Below are 23,298 nucleotides of genomic sequence, written 5' to 3'. Positions count from 1 at the left end.
GTGCCTCAGTGTCATCTAAGGAGCTGCAATGTCACTCCTACAGAGTCTGATTTGGAAGGTCTGGAGTGAGGCATCTGGTGATTGTGATGTAAGAGGATGTAGAAGAATGTGATGTAGAAGAATGATACCCTGAAAAACCCAGGAGAAGGGAAAAGTATGTTCTGATTGGGAGTTAGTAGCAGAAGGGAGTCAGATGGAAGGAATGGAACTGGTGCTCTGAGTATAGGTCAAAGTGATGCCTCAGGGGAAGATATAAAGAGAATTTGAGAGGTGGAATTCGGGACAAATATGGTCTTGCCTTTGAAGTGAGCTTCAAAATCTTTTACTACTGTGAGAAGAAATCAGAGTAAAGAGAAGTGTCTTAAGGGACTCAAGGTATCCAGGTGCCATTGTACACCATACTGTAAGCCTCCTTGAACTAAAAAATGCTCAGGATAAAGGAATAGGTTATATTCTACAGAGATCTGAAGATAAACATGGTTTAGGTTAATGTTTGGAAGAGAAGAGTCAGTGTTTAGTGAGAAGGCTATCACCTTATCCTAAAGTTTTTGTATTTCCTTCAATTTTAGTGTAGATTTACAAATAATACAACGATTGTGCTGGGTGCTTTATCTATTGGAGCCTACTATCAGCCCAAAGGTAAGTGCTGCAATTCCAGAGTCAGGGATAAAGAACCTGAGATTATGAGTGATAAATAACTTGTCCAAAGTTACAAAACTGCCTCTCTTTATGATTATCTTAGAAAACGCCTTCCTAGTGATTAATTTGGATTCAGGTATCTGTTTGAATCATTAGGTCCATCTTTAGTGGAAGCAGCATAATTGGGCAGGTGAAAGCAGACTTGGCTTGGCTTCTCGTCTCAGTTGGATGAGTCACCCCGTCCAAACCAAGGGCATGTGGCTCAATAATTCCCTCCATGGGGAAGAAGTTCATTCAAACAAGAGGAGATTAAAAATAAAAAAAACCAAAACACTTGTTGATGAGATCATTCTTCTAAACACAATAGGACATTTGAGTGCTGCAATGTCCTGCTTGGCAACGGTGTCATCAACTTTAGACCAGCCTCACTCACTTCCTATGCCGATGATGACCAAGCCCAACCCATGTGAGGGCCCCTTTGGATAGATAAACTTCACCTCCTTCTCCTTTATGCTCTCTGTGGGTCTCACTTCCATTATGTTTTTCTCCTGGTCTGAGCCACAACTGGTTTGATATTTTCCTGCTTCTCACTGGTTCTTGCCTCTTCTGGTGGATTGCCCAGAAAGGCCAGGTCCCTGGGCTTCTTAGGTGAATGTTCATGAATTACGACAACGTCCTGCATGTCATTCACTCATTCACTTATCCATTCACTAATTGGCTGCTGGTTAGTACCAGACTGTATCAGACTAGGGTCAGATGGTGGGGATATCACTGTGAACCTCATTCCTGCCTTTAGGGAGTTTGCAGTCTAATGAGAAATATTAAATAAGTAATAACAATGGCATTATGGGAGTTATGAAAGAGGAGGCTGTGAAATCCAGGGCAGTGTAAGCCAAGACCTGAACACTGAATAGTAAAAGTTAACCAGATGGGAAGGTTTATAGGAGGAGAATGCTTGCAGATGGCAGTAACGGGTAAGGTGTCTGTGAGGGATGCATAGAGTGCAGTTTTACCATCTGTCATGATTTCAATCACCATCAATATGCAAACAAGTTTCCCAAATCCATTTCCAGCTTATACATCTCTCATCACATTTATGTTGAAAGATTCTATAGGAAGCTTTGGTATGTATATTAATCTTTCTCTAAGATAGGAGTAGGTATAAGAGTTCGGAAGAGAACACGTGAGTGGAAAGGTAGGTGGTAAGGTTTTCATCCCCTTTGTCCCAGATCAACCTTGATGAATGGATTTCATAGCAGTTACACTGTGACAGATTGCATTTCTTGAGCCATCCATTGTCATATCTTAGCCACCTTTTTCTGTCATATTTATTTCTGACCACAGATTTTAGAATATTTCTGCTATTTATGTTCTTTTCTTCCCCTCTTTCAGCCATATACAGCTAAACCAAGGGGGTTGGTAACCCTGGGTTTTCAACCTTTACCTGTCCCTGGCTGAGTTTTCATCTGGTCGCCTTATTCTGTTCAGATGGCCTTCGTTATCCTAGAAAATTCTCAAGTTCTTCCCTTTTCATGTAGGATTATGAGATTGTTTCTTCCTAACTCATGTTTTTGGCTTTTAGGGAAGGACCTAAATCCAAGGAATGTCTTTGTATTATCTTTACCTCCCATGACTCCTTGCATCAGGACGAACTTGTGTTTGTTCAGTCAGAACGTCTAGTTCTTTGATCATTTTGGCTAGTGGTTCTGTCTCACTTTTTAAAAAGATTTTTTTATTCATATTGACATATCACCTATAATATTATTTATTTTTTTCTTTCTTACACTTAAATTCATTTTTAAAGAAAATAGCATTATTACAGCTTCCCAAGTGGCTTAGTGGTAAAGCATCTGCCTGCCGATACAGGAGACATGGGTTCGATCCCTGGGTGGGAATGATCCTCTGGAGAAGGAAATGGCAACCCACTCTAGTATTCTTGCCTGGGAAATCCCATGGACAGAGGAGCCTGGCAGGCTACAGTCCATGGGGTTGCCAAAGCGTCAGACACGATTTAGTGACTAAAACAGCAACAAGCATCATGACGAATGAAAAATTTAGAAATAAATTTTTCTTGCAAGAAATAACCTAAAAACAAATACAATGAAAACAAAGTGACATTTAATTTAAGCTACATTTAAAAACTGTGAGCTAGAGTCTGTTGTGTTATGTGATGAAATACTAATAACTGTTAAAAAGATAATAAAAACAATTTAGCACCTAAATCTAACTTCCTCCTTGCTGTGAAGTTATTCTGTGCAGTGTCCTTTGTTCTTTGTGACCCCAAATCAGGTTCTCACTTGGTTGTGTATTCCACCTTTCAGGAAACACTGGTCTGGGCCATGTCCTCACAGCTGGGCTGTGAATGGATGTGTTTGAAGCAGACTTCTGTTCACTTCAGGCTGGCATAAAGTGGGAGCCCAATTAAGATCTCCCTTAGAGCAAAATATGGAACATTTTGAGCAAAATACACAGAATAAAAAGAAGGCCTTTAAGTGGATGGAGAGTAGAGCAAACATATGTGTTGGGTTGTCTGAGACAGACCTGGTTTAGTGCCCCCTTTCATCTTGAAAAGTGTTGCAGATTGGATGATAAATTATATTAATATATTCACCCTAATTAAGTGCCTTAAATATCACACTCACATAATGAATTATAGGCTTCAGAATACATTACCTCTTTATTCAGTTTAAAAGCTAATGGCCAAGAAGAGAAAGTCCAAACCAAGCTGGGGATTCACATGTGCTTTATAGTTTTCCAATAGGTTAATAGTTATTAGCAGTTTCTGGCACTCTTCAACTTTCCTTTTCTTTAGCTGTTCTTTCCACATCTTTGTGTAATTTCCCATTTTGTGTACCATGCTGTTTTGGACTTTCAGTCAAAACATTTACATTCTGGTAGAAGAAAAAAGCATGACATAAAAACATAAAGCCTGATTGGTGAGCCTTAAACCATGAATTTTCATCTCTCATTTTATTAATTATTTTATATTTGTTAGAGATTAACTAAAGACTAAGAGGAGAAGAAATCCAAACGTGATGAAAATGCCACTTCCTTTCCCCCTTTCCAAAAATTTCTGAGTTGCCAAAACACCAAAAATGTCTCACACAAATTTTAAAAACTTAAGGGGAAATTTCCACCCACCAGGAGTCCTTCAGTTCAAATCAGCTACAGATTACTCTGCTAGGCTTAGATCCTTGAAGACTAGTCTCTCCTGTAGAGATGCTCCCAGTCTAATGGGTGATGGTTATGTAAATAAGCATCACAAGGCTATGTGATAAGCTTATTAGAGAAGCTTCTTGCCAGCCTTTATGCTGCCTTTCTCAGAATTTTAGGGCATTTAACCCCACTTTAACCCTGTAGAGTCAAAGCTATGGTTTTTCTAGTAGTCATATATGGATGTGAGAGTTGGACCATAAAGAAAGAGGACTGAGCACCAAAGAATTGATGCTTTTAACCTGTGGAGTTGGAGAAGACTCTTGAGAGTCCCTTGGACAGCAAGGAGATCAAACTAGTCAATCCTAAAGGAAATTAATACTGAATATTCATTGGAAGATGCTGAATCTGAAGCTTCAATATTCTGGCCACCTGATGAGAAGAGCTGATTCATTGGAAAAGACCCTGATGCTGGGAAAGATTGAAGGCGGGAGGAGAAGGGGATGACAGAGGATGAGATGGTTAGATGGCATCACTGACTCAACGGACATGAGTTTGAGTAAACTCTGGGAGCTGGTGATGAACAAGGAAGCCTGGCATGCTGCAGTCCATGGGGTCGCAAAGAGTCAGACACGACTGAGTGACTGAACAACAACAACCCCACTTCTGGACTGGGGCTCTGAAGAATGCCCAGCTAGCTTCTGTTTCACCAATCTCTCTAAGCTTTTGTGACACAAAAATAAACAGAAAATGTAAAAAATTAATTAGTCCTGCTCTAAGCTGTATTCATTAACTTTCTCTCCGAAGATCAAAGGCGAGAGGTATTTGATGGATCCCCACTCTGAATCCTTTCCTCAAGGACCTGTCTCCATGAAGTTGCTTAGAACAGTGAGGGTAAAATCATGCAGCAAGTGACCGTCCTAGGACATTGACTCATAGGAAGTGAGTTATCCTAAGCCTAGAGATGGATTCATAGAGTGGAATAGGCCAACTGAGGATGCCCTAATGAGGTTCTTATTTTTTCCTCTCTCTCTCTATATTTTTTTGGTTGCACTATGCAGCAAGTGGGATCTTAGTTCCCTGACCAGGGATTGAACCCATGCTCCCTACAGTGGAAGCTCAGATTCCTAACCACTGGACCACCAGGGAAGTCCCTGTCCTTCCTTCATTGATTCATACTAAAGTTGAGAAATCCATAATCCATACATTTTGTATGGCACAAAAATCATTTCCATCCACTGGATCATTGAATGCATTTTTGTTTCATTAGACAACTCAGACACCATGTGTTTGTGCTGTTCTTCCCATTCCTTTTCCTAAATATATTTCCTACAAAGTACTAGTTTTGTGCTCACTGTATCTTTTCATAAAGACACAATCCATGTGCAGTATTTCTCCCTTCAAGAAAATGGTCTTAAGTTATATTTATATCAACTGAAAACAAATACTAATTACAGAAAGATGCCCTGGACATGCAAATGATTTTCTAAATGACTGGCAGCATCCTAGAAGAGGATAGACTGTTTGTTTGTTTTTTTGAAAAAATATATATATATCTTGCCTGAAACATTAGTGATCTTGGAAATGGAAGATGCTTGTGCTGCTGCTGTTAAGTCGCTTCAGTCGTGTCCGACTCTGTGCGACCCCATAGACAGCAACCTACCAGGCTCTTCCGTCCCTGGGATTCTCCAGGCAAGAACACTGGAGTGGGTTGCCATTTCCTTCTCCAATGAGTGAAAGTGAAGTCGCTCAGTTGTGTCTGACTCTTAGTGGCCCCATGGACTGCAGCCTACCAGGCTCCTCAGTCCATGGGATTTTCCAGGCAAGAGTACTGGCTACCAGTATATAAAGTAAATTCCTGGGTCTTGCCACAGAATAACAGAATCAGATTTTTTGCAGGGAGATGCAGGTCAGAAAACCTACACTTTAGATAAGCTATCTAGCTAATTCTTACATACATTAAAGTTTAAGCCTCACTGGTCTGATCTGCTGCTTTATTTACTAATAAGGAAATTGAACCACTTCTCCAGTAAAGCTAAATAGTGGCAAAATTTGGATGAAACCAGAGTTCTCCTGATCCCAGTCCAAGATACTTGCTTAATGATCTGATAGAAAGGCTTGAACTTTCTATCAGTCTACTTGAACTTTCTATGAGTCCTACGGCAAAAATTACATCCTGTTTGCAAATCTTCCAGTTTTGCAGGTACTTTGATTTTATCAGTAAGATGCTAACGGGTGTACATTCTTGCGAGAGGCTTTAACTTGCTAGACCAGTTGCTTAAATCCCCCTGTGAAATACCCTGATGACTCAGGATGAGGTGTCCTCTCTCCTAGTCTCTTCACGCAGTCAGGGTCATGTTGGCTGCACTCTGTTGCATGGTAACCGCAGAGGTACAGATGCCTTTACAGATGCTCCTGTGTGATAGCAAAGAAGTTTCCCCGGGGGGAGGGTGGTTTCAGGGTACATGCCCTTGAGCCATTTGCCCAGGATGACATCTCCTAGAAATCTCCTATGTGTTTTCTCATAGAGTGATTTGTCGCAGAACAACTGTCTACACCTACACAGATTGACCACATTTTCCAACCTCACCTCAGTACATTATTTATTTACAGTAGTCCCACCTTTTCTGTGATTTCCTTTGCTTGCCATTTTAGTTACTTGCGGTCACCAGATATTCCAGAAGTAAACAATGTGTAAGTTGTGAATTGCATGCCTTTCTGAGTAGTGTGGTAAAATCTCACGCCTTCCTGCTCTGTCCTGCCTGAAACATGAGTCATTCATTTGTCCAGCATACCTCACCTGGTAGTCACCTCATTGCTACTCTGTAATCAGACTGATTGTCTCAGTACTGCAATGCTTGTGTTCAAGTCACCCTTATTTTACTTACTAATAGCCCCACAGCTCAAAGTCACAGTGATGTAGCAATTTGAATATGCCAAAGAGAAGTTGTAGAGTTCTTCAAGTGAAAAATGCAGAAGTTCTTGACTTTATAAGAACAAAAAGTCATATTGAAGCCGCTAAGATCTATAGTGAGAATGGATCCTCTATTTGTGAAATTGTGAAGAAGGAAAAAGAAATCTAGTTTTGCAGTCACTTCGGGGTCATCACACCTCAAACTATAAAATTTATAGTCAGAGTGTGTGATAATGCTTAGTTATGATTTAGAAAAGGTTATCAAATTTAATAAGACAATTTGATGGAGAGAGATCTCCTTCATATAACATTTATTATAATATATTTTGTGATTGCTTAGAAGAAATCCCTTAGAAGAAATGGAGTAGCCCTCAGAGTCAACAAGAGTCTGAAATGCAGTACTTGGGTGCGGTTTCAAAAATGACAGAACGATCTCTGTTCATTTCCCAGGCAAACCATTCAACATCAAAGTAATCTGAGTCTATGCCCCAACAATTAATGCTGAAGAAGCTGAATGGTATTATGAAGACCTTCTAGAACTAACAACAAAAAAAGATGTCCTTTTCATCATAGGACTTCCCTGGTGGTTCAGACAGTAAAGCGTCTGCCTACAATGCCGGAGACCTGGGTTCAATCCCTGGGTCGGGAAGATCACCTGGAGAAAGAAATGGCAACCCACTCCAGTACCCTTGCTTGGAAAATTCTATGGAGCCTGGTAGGCTATAGTCCATGGGGTCACAAAGAGATGGACATGACTGAGTGACTTCACTTTCATCATAGGGGACTGGAATGCAAAAGTAGGAAGTCAAGAGATACCTAGAGTAACAGGCAAGTTTGGCCTTGGAGTGCAAAATGAAGCAGGGCAAAGGCTAACAGAGTTTTGCTAAAAGAACGCACCATTCATAGCACTCTCTTCCAACAACACAAGAGACGACTCAATATTGGACATCACCAGATGGTCAACACCGAAATCAGATTGATTATATTCTTTACAGCCAAAGATGGAGAAGCTTTATATAGTCAGCAAAAACAAGACTAGGAGCTGACTGTGGCTCAGATCATGAATTCCTTATTGCAAAATTCAGACTTAGTAGGGAAGAAAGCAGGGAAAACCACTAGACCATTCATGTGTGACCTAAATCAAATCCCTTATGATTATATAGTGGAAGTGACAAATAGATTCAAGGGAGTAGATCTGATAGAGTGCCTGAAGAACTGTGGATGGAGGTTCATAGCATTGTACAGGAGGCTGTGATCAAAACTATCCCCAAGAAAAAGAAATGCAAAAAAGGCCAGATGGTTGTCTGAGGAGGACTTACTGAGAAAAGAAAAGTGAAAGGCAAAGGAGAAAAGAAAAGATATATCCATTTTTGCTATTCTGAGTTCCAAAGAATAGCAAGGAGAGATAAGAAAGCCTTCCTAAGTGACCATAAAGAAAGCTGAGCACTGAAGAATTGATGGTTTTGAGCTGTGATATTGGAAAAGACTCTTGAGAGTCCCTTGGACTACAAGGATATCAAACCAGTCAATCCTAAAATAAGTCAGTCCTGAATATTGGAAGGACTGATGCTGAAGCTGAAGGTCCAGTCCTCTGGCCACCTGATGTGAAGAGCCAACTCATTGGAAAAGACCCTGATGGTGGGCAAGATTGAAGGCAGGAGGAGAAGGGGACAACAGAGAATGAGATGGATGGCATCTCTGGCTCTATGAGCATGAATTTGAGAAAGCTTTGGGAGTTGGTGATGAACAGGGAATTCTGATGTGCTGCAGTCCATGGGGTCACAAGGAGTCAGATACAACTGAGCAACTGAACTGAATTGACTGGTTATTGGTTATTGTTGTTAATCTCTTATGGTGCCTAATGTATAACTTTATCATAAGTAAGTATGTGTAGAAAAAAACAGTATTTATAGGGTTCAGCACTATCCATGGGTTCAGGCATCCGCTGAGGGTCTTGGAATCTATCCCCTAAGATAAGGTAGGGGCTATTCCATTTATCTATTTATTATGTACTAGATATCTTCGTAAAATTTATTTTGGACAGAGCATTTGCTTGTCAAAAATGAGGCATTTGTAAAATGTTACCTTAAAGAGCGAAAGTGATTTCTGCTTTTGTGGATATTCTGTACAGGTTTCTGGGTCATGCTATGGACTGAATTGCGTCCCCCAGAACACATAATATTGAACTCTTAACCTCGGTGTGATTGTATTAGGAGAGAGGGGGTTTTATAGGTAATGAGGATTAAACGAGTTCACATGGGTTAAGTCCGAAGCGATCAGTGGCCTTACAAGGATAGATGAGAGATCCTCTTCCTTGCTTCCTCCTCCCCACAACCTGAGCATTCAGTGGGGGCAGTCGTCTGCCAAGACGGGAAGGGCTTCTCACCAGAAACTCCCTGTGCCTGCCCCCAGAACTGTGAGAAATAAGTATCTGTTGTGTGAACCATGGTCCACGGTATTTTGTTATGGCAGCCGAAACAGACTAACGCAGTCATGGAGAGGCGGTTTTGTTTCTGAAATGCTCGAGAAAACACACACAAGTGTGGCCCAGACAGACCCCTTCCTTGAATACATGTTTCCCATCTCTGTGTTTGTTGCGTGCAGCCCCTGTGTGAGGAATCCTGGCAGTGGGACAATGACATCCCTCTGGGCTCCTTGGGCTTGCCAGCCGTGACTTGGTGCACTGAGTTGTGCCACAGTACATTCTCTTTTAAAAGCTTCTTAAAAATTTTAAAGTGTCCAATAAGGTTTGTTAACTACAGGCATAGGGTTGTACAGCAGATCTCTAGAACTTACTTAACTTACATAGGTGAAATTTTACCTTATGTTCTTAAGGTAGTATCTAACCTTCTGAATTCTCATACTTTATTTAATTGCATCATTGATTATTGTCCTCAGACCTCTGTAAATGACCAGACCAGTGAACTTAAAGTGGCTCTTTTGGCAGTTATGTCCTTGACTGTCATTTCTTTTAACCTCATACCACCAGAAAGCAAACCTTCTACGTAACTGGGAGACCTGCCAGGCTGTGCCTTCAAAATGAGGAAGGGGAATCTTGTTAAAGTTATTTCAGGGACAGTGAGCTGATATTGGCATTAAAGAAAGAAAATCCATCACAAGAAAGGAGGAAGCTAGTGAGTATGTAGATTTTTGTGGAGAAAAGAGGAGGAACTCAGGTTAGTGTGGCTGGGAAGTGGCCTATTGCCAAACTACAGAGAGACTCTCCAGAATTACTGACACGCCACAAAACCACAGGCTTGGAGACAGCCTTCTCATAAGGCAAGAGGTTGAGCGTAAGGTCATCCAAAGGCAGAGGAAAATATTTACTTTACTATTTAGGGCTGTTTTCCTTTCTTTAAACAAACTGTCCCTCAATTCCATAGCAAGAGCTTTCTTCTGGCACCTCTGGTTTATGTGGATTTATTAGTGATTTTCCCAGGAAGGCGCAGCATCACACAAAAGCTCTTAATCTTTTCACCAGGTAATGATTAATGTCATGTCACAACTTTGCAATATTGTAGCTGACCAGTTAGTAAATCAATGAGGGTTCTGTCATTACCTTATCTGTCAGATAATAATTTATTAATGCAGCATTTTCTTGATTACATCTGCCAGTTGTTTCTAGAAATTATGAGCTGAGCTACTGTCTTTCTTGGGAAATATTTAAATATACTGCTCAAGTATATCATTTATGTGTATGTGCTAATGATTTTAACAGAAATCTAAACTCATTTTAGGAGTTGTTTGGTACTAGCAACAGAGCTGTAAACAGGACCCTCAGTGAAGAATTTGCTCATAACTGTATTAGTTATGAGAATTGCAATCATTGAATCTAGTAACTGGAAAATACCTTAGAGTTCATAGATTGAATACTTGGAGCCTAGAGAGGGTAGAGACTTGTCTAGGTCTTTCTGGGTATTTAGAACTTTTAAATTAGAGCAATAGTCCAGGGAGATTCTGTCTCCTTATAACAGATACCCATGCAAGATGCACATGTATTACTCAGGAATATGTTAAAACTCAGTTCTGATGGAGTGAAAAGAAAAGTGTCAGTGGAAGTGGGGGTAGAAGACAGTCTCCTCTTTCTTTTGAGAAGAAGTATCTAATGTCATTCATACAAAGCCTCACACTTGATTGCCTAAACATTCAACTCTGCTGAGAAAATTTATAAAGATCATTTGGGGATGGAACATCTGAGTGGGGGCAGGCACACTCTGAAGCTTGCCTCTTCCTAAGGTGTTAGCTTGGTATTCTCTAGAAATAGTTTAATCCACGATTTTGAACTGGTTCCCTAAATCACTGGAAATAAATCACATTCTTAGTTTGGCCTTGGTTTTTTTCACAATGGCTATATATTAACATTGCCAGGGAAACCTTTAAAATCTCCAATGCCCAGACAGCTCCTCAGACCAATGAAATCAGAATTTCTGGGCTGGGACCCAGACACTGGCAATTTTTAAACTCCCCAGGTGATTCTAATGTACAGCCAGGACTGAGAACTATTGAGTTAGGCATAAAATCAGGCCAAAGAAAAAAGGATTATTCATAAAATGTTCCTCCTACAAAGGAAATAAAGCAGTGTTTCAGTTAACTACATTTAGCCCATTATTCTCAATTGTACTGGCACTGCCCTCGATCTGTGGGATTCATTTTTCTTCTATATATAGAAGGGTTATAGGGTTTAAGGGTTAAAGGTTAAACCCTAATTTTCAATCACTAACTTGCATTACTTCCCCTCCCTAGGTTCTTTTTCTCAAGATGGAATGTGCTTTAAATGATTTCCCAGTCAACAATAATGATTGTTTATTAACTGTTTAATACTTGCCTGGCCCTGTCTTCTGCACTTTGTATGCTAAATTTATTCCTCACAACAGAATTATGCACCCTCTTTTTATATAGAGAAACTTGAGTCTCAGAGAACCTGTTAGATGCCAGAGTATACAGGAGAACAGCAGATCTGAACACACGCACCATGGTTTTTTCCATCCTGGCACACCCTGTATTCTGGCAATAGCATGGCATTGTGGAAAAGGCCATCCATTCTCAATGAAGGCAGTATCACCCCTCAAGGGGATGAAAACTGGTTCCTAGTGGGGGCGGATGAAAAAATCCACTCTTTCTATGTAAAAAACACAGATATACATGCAGTACATAATCAAGTATGAGTTTATTTGTAGTATTAAATTTCATGGGAGAGAGAAGACTAGGAAAAAAATGTCTAGAAAGCTCTCTATGAGTATGGTAACGAACAAAAGGTTTAGAAACACTGGAATAGACAAAGGACAAGAAAGTTCATGTGAAGAGTTTTCAGGGGATTCTTAAATAGGACACCCAGAGCCAGGTAGCTGAAAAGCTCTGGATGTATTTTCTGACTAGGAAGAGGTGGAGTAGCTCCATCGCATGCCCTGAGCTACACACTACACTCCTAGTAATGCAGCCAAGCACTCATTTACTTGTTCAGCAGACCCTTCACACAACTGGCTCATCTTTGATTCAAGAAGATTTCAATGGAATGCAATAATGTAACATATAGAAATAAATGTAAAGACCTGTATTTTTTAAGTTCAAAAAATTTTACAAGAGTATTAAAAAGAATCAAGGAAACAAAAAGTAAAGCAATAAACAAAATTTTGGAGGATGAATTAAGTCACACGTCTTCTAATGAATACATGCATTCATGTATTCTGGGATTGACCCCTCAGAATCTCCCCTTCTCAAGATACTGCTTAGCCTGAAGTCAATTAGCTTTGGAAGCGGAAGGAAGAAATCTAAGATTTGTTAAGAAATACTTGTAAATTGGTCCTTCCCTGGTGGCTTAGATGGTAAAGAACCCACCTGCAAAGCAGGAGACCTCGGTTAGTTTGATCCCTAGGTTGGGAAGATCCCTTGGAGGAGGGCGTGGCAACCCCACTCCTATATTCTTGCCTGGAGAATCTCCATGGACAGAGGAGTACATGCGGGTTGCAGTCCACAGTGTCACAAACAGTAGGATACGACTGAGTGGCTAAGCACACACACACACACACACACACACACACACACACACACTTGTAAATTGAAATCTTTTGTTCTTTATCTCATTTTCTTTTAAAACAGTGTTTCTATAAAAGGATATTTTCATCTTTATTATTGCAGATGAGGACATGAGTGTTCAGTGAGATGAACATTTTCAAGTTCTACATGGGATACAAGGCAGAGTTGAGATAAAGTTCCTAATTTGTGGGATTTCAAAGCCCATCATTTCCTATACCCACATGACAGCTACTGGTTGTGGTGGGTGGGATGGTGTCTCATTCAGTTATCCTGAGTTCACTGAAAATTGATTTGGGTGCCCGAATCAGGGCTGACTGGCGGGTGAAGGGTGGTACCATCCCTGCCCTATCTCAGGAGTTCTGGCGTGGGTGGGGGGTGGTCCCCAGCATGGCTCACCGGACTGGGGCTAAGAGGAATCCAAGAGGGTTGGTTAGAACAAAACCGGTCCCTGGATTGCAGGGAACCCATTAGTCACCACTTTACATTCCATTCCATATTGGTCAGTGAGGGAGAGGCATTCTGATCCTGACCAAAAGTTGAAGGACCACATGAATTTTGGCTGGTGGCCTGTTATTTCTGCTTTGCAGCTTAAAGGTGGACCTTTTGTTCACTGTGTTCTCCCGGCTTCCACTTGCAGCTAACACATGCATCAAGGAATGGCTGCTCATTTCAAAATTAGAACAATGTCTATACAGCAACAAAGAACATACAGACATTTCTGCTTTTTTTTTTTTTTTTTCGTGCCTAGAGGTGAGTATGCAACTTTTTGTGTAAAGTCTCCTACACAGTGTAGAGTTAAATCTTTCATCTCCTTAGGGCTTCTTGATACTACATATCTGCTTTATTTTGTCTTTGAGTTTTCTTTCCCTTTCCAGTGACATGTTGCTGTTTTAACTATGATTGATTATCTTTTTTTGGGGAGCAAGACCATAACTTTAACTTTTCTTGGGAAGACAGAAACCGCATGTCCCCATCACCCACCTCCCTCATACTTCACTCCAACCTTTGGGCAAATTAAGTGTAAGGAAGCCTGCTTGATCCCCTTGGTAGGGAAGAAGAGAGGAAAGTAAACTAGGAGTTAGAAGATGGAGGTTTTAGTGCTATGTCTATTTCCTTTGCCGTAAGAGAAACAATGGATGATGCTTGTCTCACTCTATTGTAACAAATAAAGGCATGTAAAATAAACCTTAGGAAGCTGTCACATATAACCCATCAGCAAGGACAAGCTGTGACTGTTGTTATTTTATTATTAACCAGATTAATAGACTTAACATCTGTCCTGAAGGATACATACCAAGCGTTTCACAAGGTTATGGGTCATCTTGCTCTGTGCTAGCCTTAAAGCAAATTAGACTTGAGAAAACAGGAAATGAATATTCTAAGATATAACAGAATACATATAGAAGCACCAGAGGGATATTGCTAGTTATTCTGGAGCCTTGAGCAAGACCTGAGATACAAGGACCACTTGGGGGGGTATCAAGAACAATGGAGAGAAAATGAGGACCCTCTTGGAAGGTGCTCTCCCTTCACTCTTTCTCTTCTCTGCTTTTGCTACACTCCTCATAGGTCAAAGCCTCGGGAGTCAGAATGCAGTCTCTGGTGAGGTAACATCTTGATCCACATGGCTGTATGTAAATCCCATGTGTATGGCACCATAGAGAGAGTTGGTGGTGCTCTGCAATTTCCTGGGCTTTAGCTTGATGTATTGGGAAAAACCCTAGGTAGGAGCCATGAGTCTTGGTGTTAAGACTCAGAATTCCACTTATTAAATATTCGATCTTTAGCAAGTTAGTCAATCTCTCCATCTTGGTTTAGTTATTTTAAAAATTTTAAAAATTGAGATATAATTTACATATTACAGTATTCAGCCTTTTAAAGCCATACAGTTAAATAGTTTTTAGTATACACACAGAGTTGTGCAACCATCAACACTTTCTAATTTCAGAACTTTTTAATCACAGGAAAAGAAACCCCCAAACACCCATACTCATAAGCCGTCACTCCCCATTCCTCCCTTCTCCCAGCCCCCAGCAACCACGAATCTACTTTCTGGTTCTATAGACTGCCTATTCTGGACATTTTATATAAACGGAATCATACAATATGTGGTCTTTTGTGTCTGGCTTCTTTTAAACTGCATAATGATTTGTAGTTTCATCCAAGTTGAAACATGTAGTTCATTCCTTTTTATGGCCTGATAGCATCCAATTGTGGTTCTTTATTTAGTCAGTCACTCATCCATCATCACTCACTTTGAGTGAACACCTACTGTGAACCATCTTTGTCCCAGGCTTTTGGCACATCGATTCATGTTTATTCATGTTTATTACATGAATAAATGAAGGCACACATTGATTCATTTATATTGACAAATCATTGAGGTTAATGGATTATTTATGAGTGTTTTAATTTTGAGAAGTGTTTGTCTTTATAGGTAAAAGAAGAGCTGAGTTAGCCTTGTTAGAAACATTGCTTCTAGAAGCTTCAGCCTTGTTAGTAGCATGCTCTTCTCTATTCTGTAGGACTTTTTCTGATTGTAATCATTTTGTTTTGAAAAACAGCATTATAAATTCATCTTTTTTTAATAATATGCAAAAATGAAAAAGTGAGAGGCAGAATTCATGACCCACTCCATTGCCTAAAGGCCTAAAGGTTGTTATTTGAGCAACCAGCACAATGTGATTTTATACATTTCCTAACACAATTATACAATTGTGTGCAGGAAAAATTTAAAAAGCATTATCCTCTCTACATGATATTGACATTTCCAGTTGAGTTGCTTTTTGTTCTAAATCTGAAGAGCACAGGGCATGAAACAGGGTCTGAGGAGACCTGGGTTCTTATTTAGATTCTGCCTCTGGGGCCTTCTAGGAATTTAGGTTAAAAGAGGGAGGGAGGTGTACATTACTGGCCTGAGAACCATGTGGTAGTTGTACAAAGTCTCATACTCAGAGGGGCCCATGTTGACTTAATGCTTTGTTGTAGCTGTCTTGAAATTCTTAACCATTTTGAACAAGATGACTTGTAAATTATGTATCTGGTCCTGGAAGGAAGGAACATTTGTTAAGGGTCTACTCTGTACTGCCCACTTAATCTGAACCTCCAGCCATTGTTTTAAAAAATGTTTATTTTTGAAATAGGAAGACTAGACTGCATATTCTTTTAAGGTCATCTCTATGTCTAAAATTCTCTAATTTCAAGTTATGTAAAATGTTCTAGTGAAGGTAGTGGTGTTTTGCCAACTATTTTTGTGTTTTTTTTAGAGATTCGTCTTGATTGTTATGTTTTCCTGGAAATCTCCCTTAGTTAGTCCAGTGTAGTTTAGTAACTTTTCTTCTGTGCCCCATGCTCCCTTTGCATTAAGAGTTTTTGGAACAGATTTTATAGATTTGAGCCAGCTTCTGTCTCTCCTCACTGCATTTCATGCACTTTAAAATCAGGTACTTTGTCATAATCAACTTGTAACTTACAAAATGCTACATATGCAAAGCTATGCCCGTAAATGTAGGTTAAATGAATGATTAGCTAAAAGACTAAGCATCCTATACAATTTTTGATATTGAACTTAAATTTAGAAGCAACCTTAAAACCATTACTTTTACAGATTTCTGTAAAGAAGCTGGGAAATGCTTCTTAAAATAAGCAAGATTAAAGAGTTCAGTAGCAGCAGTGAAAATTCAGACTTGCTACTATGTAATGTTATTAGAGATGGGGTACACTAAGGCAAATGCATAGCCCACAACAGTCACTGGCATACAGAAATTGAAGATATATACAATGAGAAACTAGGTCAAGACATTTTCCCAAGTAACTTCAATCTAAAACACTGTATCTTTAAACTGATATATGTATAATAGGAATCTAATAATAAAATAATACTAATTCATGATTAAAAGGTAATCAAAAGATTTAAAGCGTGTAAAACTAAAAAGTTCTTTTTACCCCAAGCCACACTCCTATTTCCCAAAAATATTCCCCAGTGAGAGTTTCTTGAGTATCCTTCCAGAAATGCTTTTTGAATAGTGTATTATACAATCTTGTTTCTGTACAAATAGGACTCTATGTATACACAGTTCTTTTGCATTTTTATTAATAACATTTCTTAGCCCTTCTCTCATATTGGTACTTGCTGTTGTTATTGTTCAGTTGGTAAGTCATGTCTGACTGTTTGTGACCCCATGGGCTGTAGCACCCCAGGTCTCCCTGGCCCTCACTATCTCCTGGAATTGGCCCAATATTAATACTTGTGGATTCCCTTTATTGATTTTTAGGAATGTATAGTGTTCCACTTCATAGTTAAAATATAGTTGATTAAAACAGTGCCTTCTGATGAAAACTTTTGTTGTTTTCAATTTGGGAGAATTACATAAAAGTATGGCTTCCCAGGTGGCTCAGTGGCAAAGAATCTGCCTGCCAATGCAGGAGATGAGGGTTGGATCCCTGGGGCAGGGAGATCTCTTGGAGAAGGAAATGGCAATCCACTCCCGTATTCTTGCCTGGAAAATCTCATGGACAGAAGGACCTGGTAGGTTACAGTCCATAGCGTCACAAAAGAGTCAGACACAACTTAACAACTAAACAACAGCAGCATAGAAGCAAAATAAATATCTTCACATAGGAATACATCTACAGATTAAATTCCCAGCAGTGAGATAGCTTGAAGTCTCTTTGATTTGATATGAAGGAAAATCCAATTCAGTTACCAACTTTGTAATATAATATTTATAATGACTTAGAGACAATTACAAACATACTTGATTATTCTTGTCCTGAAACTATTTTTAGGAACATTTCCCAGTTGATATGACTTTCTTTTAATTTCTAACTTTCAAAAAAAGTCTTTTTTAAAAACAATCAGTCTGTATACTATTGAAGAGCAGCTGAAACTGTCTGCTTCATCAATGTGAAGAATGGGGGCCGGAAGTGAAGCCTCGGTGAAAGGGGAAAGATTGTAGGATGTTTCCCAAGAGACTGATTCTTCTTAAAGTTGATTAAATGCAAGGATGAATATTTCTCAGTTTCTGCTTGAAATTAAATACATATTTATTTCTACATATCTTCCTATTATTTCAGCTTATAAATATATTTGCCAAATTTATAGTGGCTTCCAAAGCATCAAAAAGAAAAAAAAAAAAGAAAGAAAAAAATGTCACATATAGGAAGGATGACAAACGGCACAGACTGTAGTAAACATGGGCTTCCCTGGTAGCTCAGACAGTAAAGACTCTGTCTGCATTGCAGAAGACCAGGGTTTGATCCTTGATTCAGGAAGATCCCCTGGGGGAGGAAACAGCAACCCACTCTAGTATTCTTGCCTGGAGTATTCCGTGGACAAGCCTGGCGAGCTACAGTCCATGGGTCGCAAAGAGTCAAAACTAAGGCATTTTTGCCTTTGTCTCATGACTGACTGTCTCATGTAACCCTGCACATGGATTGAATTGCTTTCAAGTATGGTCGTAAAGTCAAGTCGTAAAGTGAAGTCGCTCAGTCGTGTCCGACTCTTTGCGACCCCATGGACTGTAGCCTACCAGGCTCCTCTGTCCATGGGATTTCAAGTATGGTAGTTAACAGTAATACGAAACAGAAAGGCTGTAGCAATGGTTGGGTAGAGCCTGCTGTTAGCCAGTTTCTGAGCCGAGAATTAGGAGAGGGAGGGTCTCTTCAATAAGCCACAATACTGTGTGTGTGTGTGTGTGTGTCTGTGTGAGTGTGTGTGCACGTGCGTGTGTCTCCCTAAGTAGAACTTGAGCCACTCAGGGTTCTATATCCTTCTCTTTCATTCATTAATTTCTCATGTGTCTACTATGTTAGGCACTAGTGATACATGGTCAGTGCCGATATGTACATAAGAGGAATTATGAATGTGCTAAGAGGGGCAATAAAGAGTATAAGGAGAAATGAAAACAGGGTCACACTTATACTGATTTTGAAATCAATACAAGACATCTCTGAGGAAGTAGCATTTAGCTAAGACCTGAGGCAGAAGCAGAAGGTACACAGGAAAGGATTTCAGGCAGAGGGATAGACTAAGCCTGAGGTAGTGAAGAGCTGCTGCTGCGTCGCTTCAGTCGTGTCCGACTCTGTGCGACCCCATAAACGGCAGCCCACCAGGCTCCTCCGTCCCTGGGATTCTCCAGGCAAGAATACTGGAGTGGGTTGCCATTTCCTTCTCCAGTGAAGAGCTAGGGAGAGTTTAAAAACAAAGAAACAAACAAAACTGTGTCCTGCGCCTAGAGAAATGCAACAGGCATAAGGCTGGAAGGCTTACAGACCTTGTCCTTGATCATTGTTGTGTGGTCACTAAGTCATGTCTGACTCTTTGTCCCATAGACTGCAGCTCACCAGGCTCCTCTGTGGGATTTCCCAGGCAAGAAAACTGGAGTGGGTTGCCATTCCCTTCTCCATGGGATCTTCCAAACTCAGGTTTGTTTGTTGTTGTTTTTTTTTTAACCACTGAGTCACCTAGTCTTCTCTGTCCTTGATTAGGACTTTTGAGTACTTCATTATAATTACTGTTTTGCTGCTAAGTCACTTCAGTTGTGTCCGACTCTGTGCGACCCCATAGACAGAAGCCCACCAGGCTCCCCTGTCCCTGGGATTCTCCAGGCAAGAACACTGGAGTGGGTTGCCATTTCCTTCTCCGATGCATGAAAGTGAAAAGTGAAAGGGAAGTCGTCTCTCAGTCGTGTCCAACTCTTAGCGACCCCATGGACTGCAGCTTACCAGGCTCCTCTATCCATGGGATTTTCCAGGCAAGAGTACTGGAGTGGGATGCCATTGCCTTCTCCAATTACTGTTTTGTATCTTACTAATTAAGGCTGTAATATAATCTGATTTGTATTTTTAAAGTCTCCCTTTGGCTAGTCCATGGAGAATCAAGTCTGAAGAAAACAAGGGAGATTTGTTTATATTTGTTATAATAGAGCACATGAGAACGGTGGCTTGACTTGTGTGATAGTAAAGAGAGCTGGAGAGAAGTGGGTAAATTTTTGACATATTTTGAGGGTAGAATCGCCAGGACAATGTCATAACACCTCTGGAACTTTTTTTAATGTATCAGTTTATTTTGACTTTGCTATTTTAGAAGACTCTGGAAAGATGGAAAGCTATTTTTTCTATTTCTCTTTAGGAAAACAAGATTTTGCTTATGACAACTAGGTAAACTGAGGCACCCTGAAGGATTATCCCAAAGGGAGAGAAGCTCTAAGGTTTGGAGGAAGAGTGTGTGTGGAAAAAGAGACTGGGATCTCCCAAGACTTGAAGATGTAAGGACGTGAGTGATTTTATTAAATGCATAGTTTATTTCAATTAGATATGGTGGGGGCCAAGTTCTGCTTTCATAGGGCTCACTGGAGATGGACAGATCTTTGATGGAGGCCATTGTGGAGGCCAGTGTGAAAAGTCTCAACAATAGGGCCCCAGCTCCAACTTTCCACAGAGTAACAGAGGCAGCCACATGCAAATGGACCCAAGCTTGGACCGTGTGCTCTTTGGCGATGAACTAAAATTTCTAGTTAGATTTCCATCTCCTTTTAAGCCATTTCTATTCTGCTACCATCTTTGGAAAGGAAAGAAGCACTTAAACACTTCTGAGATGCAATTTCTCATGACTGGAGGATAGAGGCCTAAGCATATTTATCTAATTATAAAATAAATAAACACAAGTGTGTCTATTCCTATTCATGTACCTGATACTCTGGGCATCTTAAACAAAAACCAGACATTAGTTGGTACTGTTAATGATGATAGTGGTGGACAGCAGGCAGGTTTTGGAGTAGGATTGGCAAATACATCTTGAGAAAATATTACTGGAAAGGGGCTGTGGCTGGTGTAAACAAGGAAACAGCTGGAGAGCAGGTGGTTCCCTTCACATCTGGGAGCCACTAAACCCAGTGGTAATAGAGGCATTCCATATGGTTCTACCCCTTAGCCCCGTGGGATTAGGCCCTGCTCCCCATCCCAGCTCCAGGCACCACTTAGGTAGGATTTCAGCAAATAGGCAGGCTTTCAGCAAAGATGACACTGGTGGAGAAGATGCCTCACCATTAGCGGATCAGGGACAGAGGTTCCTGCTTCATTCCATACAGCATGGCCTGGTGAATCTAGTCCAGTCACTTTAGCTTTACAGAATAATTCAGGATACAGTGAAATAGGTACTCATGTATTTTGTGGGAATATAGATTGTCTAATCTTTCTTGAGGGCATATCTGGTGATATCTCTGCATAATCTTAAAATGTGCATTCCACCCACCCTTCACTGTAAAAATTTAATCATAATATTGACTCATTATGTATACATGGTCTTTTGTTTGTTTACTTATTTGCTAATTTATTTGTGATAAATCCTTAGAATGTACCACCCCAAACAAATCCTCAGATCTTGATGGTAACTGACCCATAATCATAAGGTCTCTGGGTTTTATCCTGTTTCCTTCCTCTCTGAGGTAATCTGGATCTCATATTCATCATCATATAAATGCTTTCTCTTTTATATAGATATTTTTAGTAGCATTTGTATTTCTGAAATTTTAATTTTGGTATATATATGTATATGTACATATGTAAATGTGTATATTTAATCTTTACAAAATTATTTTTAGTTTAATAATATATTGCTAAGATATGGATCATATCACATGATAGTTTGATGAACTTCTGTTGGCTGATGAATTGTATCACGTTGTATTCAGCACAGCTGATTCATACCCTCTCCTTTTTTAAAAAGATAATTTTACTTGTTTATTTTTGTCTGTGCTGGGTCTTCATTGCTACACAGGCTTTTCTCTAGTTGCAGCAAGCAGGAGCTACTCTCTAGCTGCTGTCTGCAGAGCTTCTCATTGTGGTGGCTTCCCTTGTGGATGAGCACAGTTTCTGGGGGGTGCAATAGTTATGACTCACAGGAGCACGGACTCAGTAACTGTGGCACACAGGCTTAGTTGCTCCACGGCATGTGTGATCTTCCTGCATCAGGGATCAAACCTGTGCATCCTGCATTGGCAGACGGATTCTTTACCACTGAGTCACCAGGGAAGCCCATGTCCTCTCCTTTTGATAAGCGTTTGGGCTGAGTTCACTTTTTGTTGGCTCAACCCAAAGATTCCAATAACATATAGTCAAAAGGTACAAACAGGCATTTCAAAGAAGATAAAATAAATATATAGCTAACAGAAATATGAAATAGTATTTAACATTAACAGAGATCAGGAAATCAAGTGAAGGTGATGAAGTGCTAGTTGCTCAATCATGTCTGATTCTTTGCAACCCATGAGTTGTAGCCCACCAGGTTCCTCTGTTCATAGAATTTTCCAGGCAAGGATATTGGAGTAGCCATTCCCTTCTCCAGGGAATCTCCCTGACCCAGGGATTGAACCCAGGTCTCCTGCATTGCAGGTGGACTCTTTACCATCTGAGGCACCTGGGGGGCCCCAGGAAATGTAAATCATGATTTTAATAAAATAATATTTTACAACCATTTGCTTGATAAGCATGAAAAAGTCTGATTGACAGTACCGGGTGTCAGAGAGGATGTGGATCCAGAGCATCACTTATAGATTATTAGGGGAATTTGAGTTGGTGCAACAGTTTTGGGAACAGCTTTACATTATCTCATAAAGAAAAGTCTTCATCTATCCTATGGCTAAGATGACTGACTATACATTGCCCAAACCAAGACACTTTTGAGAATAAAAAGGGGCACTAAAAGGATGAGTCCCTAGGTCAGTTGGAATTAACTGGGACTTCCTGGGAAAACTGAGCCATACAGTCCTTTATCCAAGACTTGGAAAGTCCACTCCCAGGAGACACATGTTACATCTGCTGCACAGGAGTCCTGTATAGAATGTTCAGAGCAGGCTTCTTCATGTGAACAAAATCCCATGCAGAGCCTTTCACTCAGCAAATGAAATATCTAGAACTTATTGTTCCTTGGAAGAAAAGCTATGACCAATCCGAAAGTGAAAGTGAAAGTGAAGTCATGTCCGACTCCCTGCGACCCCATGGATTGTAGCCCATAGAATTTTCTAGGCAAGAGTACTGGAGTGGGTTGCCATTTTCTTCTCCAACCTAGACAGCATATTAAAAAGTAGAGACATTACTTTGCCAACAAAGGTCTATCTAGTCAAAGCAATGGTTTTTCCAGTAATCATGTATGGATATGACAGTTGGACTATAAAGAAAGCTGAGCACTGAAGAATTGATGCTTTTGAACTGTGGTGTTGGAGAAGACTCTTGAGAGTCCCTTGGACTGCAAGAAGATCAAACCAGTCCATCCTAAAGGAGATCAGTCCTGGGTGTTCATTGGAAGGACTGATGTTGAAGCTGAAACCCCAATACTTTGGCCACCTGATGCAAAGAGCTGACTCCTTAGAAAAGACCCTGATGCTGGGAAAGATTGATGGCAAAGGGGACGACAGAGGATGAGATGGTTGGATAGCATCACTGACTTGATGGACATGAGTTTGAGCAAGCTATAAGAGTTGATGATGGACAGGGAAGCCCATCATGCTGCAGTCCATGGGGTTGCAAAGAGTCGGACACAGCTGAGTGACTGAACTGAA

The sequence above is a fragment of the Budorcas taxicolor genome, chromosome 1, assembly GCF_023091745.1.
Source record: "Budorcas taxicolor isolate Tak-1 chromosome 1, Takin1.1, whole genome shotgun sequence".
NCBI lineage: Eukaryota > Metazoa > Chordata > Mammalia > Artiodactyla > Bovidae > Budorcas > Budorcas taxicolor.
Note: the sequence above shows the minus strand (reverse complement) of the source record.